Genomic DNA, 3,943 nt, shown 5'->3' with positions numbered 1-3,943 from the left:
AAGAGTGAGATTCCCCCAGTATCAATTGGGCGATGCTGGTGTTAAATATGTTCTGCAGTCCACTGGTGTTTTTGAAACCTTAAAGAAGGATGGGGCCAAAAGGGTAAACATTCTCTACCCCTTTTCCTGATGCCTCTCTATTTGTGATGGGCATGAACCATTAGAATTCCCTCCAGATTGTCAGAAAGATTTGCACCACCAACTACATGCCTCCCCCACCCCCGACAAGGTCCTCCATGACAACTTTGGCATGGTAGAGGGACTCATGACCACAGGCCATGCCACTACTGCCATCTAGAAGATCATTGATAGTATCTCTGGGAAGCTGTGGTATTATGGTTGAAGGATTTCCCAGAACACCATCCCTCTTCTACTGGATATGCCAAAGTTGGAGCAAGACCATCCCTGAGGTGAATGGTTGGGTCACTGGCTTGGCCTCCCATTGCAGGGACTGGCATTGACCTCAGTGACTACTGTTTTTAACTTGTTTCCTGGAATGACAATGAATTGGGGATAGCAACAGGGTTGTGGACCATATGGTCCACAAGGCCTCCAAGTAGGGGCCCCTGAACCACCTGCCCCAGCAAGGGCACAAGAGGAACAGAGGTCTCAGTGTCTAGGGAGTCCTTTTCTTCCACTCATCTAACACACTAAGATATATGCCCTCTTCAGTTTCTACCCCAGATTACCTGGAGAAAAATAGGGGATTATGGTGTCCTACCTGATCATGTACTATAAATGAAGTACACTGAACCCACCAAAAGTTCTGAATCATCACTATATCCTATGAACAGCATAAAATATTGCAAGTGCCCTCCTGTAAGAAAAGTCCTTAGTGCACTTGGCCAAACCAAAACCTAATTAAAACTCAATAAAATTAAAAGCATTTATCAGATGGGGTTATTCAACATATTGAAGGCTTACTGTTGACTTCTTTTGTTAGACTAGAATTTATTCCGTATCCCTCAGATGAAAAAAAAAAAAAACCATTATTACCCTTTTCTAAATATAGTAATCTCTAGCTTTGAATCTTTATTTTCTGTAATTTCAATCTTAGTCACATCTGGGGAAATTTCCCCCCTTCTAAGCATTATATAATAACCTTTAGACACAGTTCATTACATTTGAATGAAAGCAGCTAGTTTTCAGCCCATTAAGATTTGTGCCAAGGTGCCCAGTGTCCAAACCTATGTGGCCCCTTTGATGGCAGGCATTTACTTTTCCTGACTGAGACGGTGGCCTCTGAAGTCTTGGTGCTTTAGGCCCAGGTCCCAGAAGTCCATTATCTTGGCCATCATGCCCTCCTATCTCTGGGTCATGCATATGGGCAGGGTTGCAGGTCCCTGCTATGCCCCACAATGGCTCTCCCTCCAGTCTATGAAGCAAGGCTTTCTCCAGTTTGGCCACTAAACCCACCCTGCCCAAGTCTCAAGGCCTATCTCTTTCCAGCATCTCTCAAAGTTTCACCTCTCAGAGACTGTGGGAAATAAATGTCTTAGTTCTATCTCAGGGAAAAGCCCTAGATTTCCAGGATACAAAGGCCTGCTTGTCCTGGGGAGAAAAAGGAAGAAAAAAAAACTTTATTTTCCCTGGATTTCATGTAAACACATCTATAGAAAAAGGACAATAACAACAACAAAATACCCACCAACACCTGGGTCTGTAGCAAGGCTCTGCTACATGTGAACATGAGAGTAGAGAATCATTGAGAACACTTTAAAAATATACACTGATGCCAGGGCTCCAGCCCAACCTTAATGATGCGGATCTCTGGGGAAGGGTGCTAGGTGCAAGTATTCAGGTTCCCCAAGTGAATGAGTCACAGGGAGGATAAAAAGTTCCTCTTAGACTCATTTCAGAGGTAATAGCTGGGAAGTCAGAAGGGGCTGGTAGATATTCTGATACAGATATGGAATCACAGGGAAAATAAATGTTTGGATGTGGTAAAAGGAAAGAAGTAAAGAGAAAGGTCAGCAATGAGCTCTCATTTCCTTTTTATCTAGGGTCAAAGTGTAGGTTACAGTAGACCCAAGGCAGCAAAGGCTGTCATTTTGAGGTCCCTCACAGGTGTGTTTTCTAAGATTTTTTTATGCATACTGAACTGGGGTACAGGCCAGAGGTGCAGGGGCAATGAGAGGATTCATCAGAGACAGAGTGGGGAGCAGAACAGGCAGATGGAGAGACAAAATACACTGCTGAGGGGAGCAGCGGGTGGGTCAGGAGAGGTCTGCCGTGCCATGTGCATCACCTCCTGGGGCCAGGAATCAAACTCAAAGCAGCTGCAGCTCACTTGCAGTGCTGTGCTCTAACCAGTTGCGCCACCAGGGAGGGCCGTGGCCTCTCCTTTCCCAGCCCACTCCCTACCCCCACACCCTAACAAGACAAATATGCATGACTTTTTGTTAACTTCAAAGAAGAACAAGTAGAATTATTTTGGATGACTAACACTCTTTATATTCCCTAAAGACACTGAAGTGTTTTGTGGCTAGGAAGAATGGAAGCCTCAAAACGTCTAAGGGAACTGTTCACAGTGTTACACAGTGGTGGTTCCTGGAAGAGAATCAAAATCTCTTGATCTCTCTACAATAGCACATTTCTTTCTCAGTAGCAGGAGTCAGGACATCCAAACAATGTTCCAAAGCTGATACATGGCCATATTTTTGGCACATTTTTCTTTTCTACCTGGAATTAGGAAAAGCATTTCTAGTCTTCCTTCAAAATGTGGGGCTATGAGCAGTTGATGTGACACAATGTTAATTTGCATGACTTAAAAGTTGATGCTTTCCTGGGCCCTCCCTGGTGGCACAGCGGGTTAAAGCACAGCACTAAGAAACTAAAGCTACTACAGATGAGTTCGATCCCCGCCTGCCCCGGAGGTGACCACATGATGTGGCAGACCTCTCCTGACCCACCCGCTGCTCCCCTCAGCAGTGTACTTCATCGATCTGCCTGTTCTGCTCCCTACTTTGTCTTTGGTGAAGCCTCTCACCACCCCTGCACCTCTGACCTATACCCCAGTTCTGTATGCATAAATAAATAAATCTTAAAAAAAAAAAAAAGTTGATGCTTTCCCAACAAATATTGAAATCAGTTGATCTATAGACAGTTGTCCATGTGTTGAGCACAAACAAAATTCTAGCAACTATTTATGGCTCCAGAGACAGAGACCTTCCCTTTCATAATTTTAGGTCATAAATCTGACTCAATTTAGAATTAAGCATGTCAACTTTTTATATAAAGCTGAGCAATGATACAGAAAGGTCTCTATTTTATCCCACAGTTGCAACTAGTTGAAATGTGATTTCTAACTTGGCTTTGACTGACTAATACAGAGTAGATCACACTAGCAAGAATCAAAGGCAGTGTCCACCTCTACCAGCAAAACCCTAATGAAGTGCTCAGCACTTCACTCCTGCATCACCACTGTCAATTCTCCTGTGCAAATTTACCTTCAAACAAAGATAAGAGAAGGAAAAAAAACAGGGCCTCTTTGGTGACCTAGGGTTTAAGTCTCTGAGTTCCATCCCCATCCAGGGAGCTGACCCACATGTGGTACTGCAGACCTCTCCTGCCTCACCTGTTTCTCCCCTCAGGAGTGTATTTCAGTAGATGCACTTGTTCCACTCTCCACTCTGTCCCTGGTGAATCATCTCATCCCTGCACCTCTGACTTATACCCCAGTTCTTCTCCACAAAAACTTTTAAAAAACTAAAAAAAAAAAGGACAAACGGTCTGTGTGGAATCCTAGAAATGTTAGAAATGTTAGAGGTAGAGTATCTCTTGAATACTAAATCCAAGCCTGGTGGGAGTTCACACATACAAATGTCCAGTTAGAAGTTCAAACCACTTTATGAGGGAAGAAATTCACATGTGAAGTACCAAGAGACAGATAACACACAAACCAATTACAAGCTGCAATCCTATTTTGCAAAGGTCTCTTACC

The sequence above is a fragment of the Condylura cristata genome, unplaced genomic scaffold, assembly GCF_000260355.1.
Source record: "Condylura cristata isolate star-nosed mole 26May11 unplaced genomic scaffold, ConCri1.0 scaffold00023, whole genome shotgun sequence".
NCBI lineage: Eukaryota > Metazoa > Chordata > Mammalia > Eulipotyphla > Talpidae > Condylura > Condylura cristata.
The sequence above is the reverse complement of the archived record's forward strand: the minus strand, read 5'-3'. Positions refer to the sequence as shown.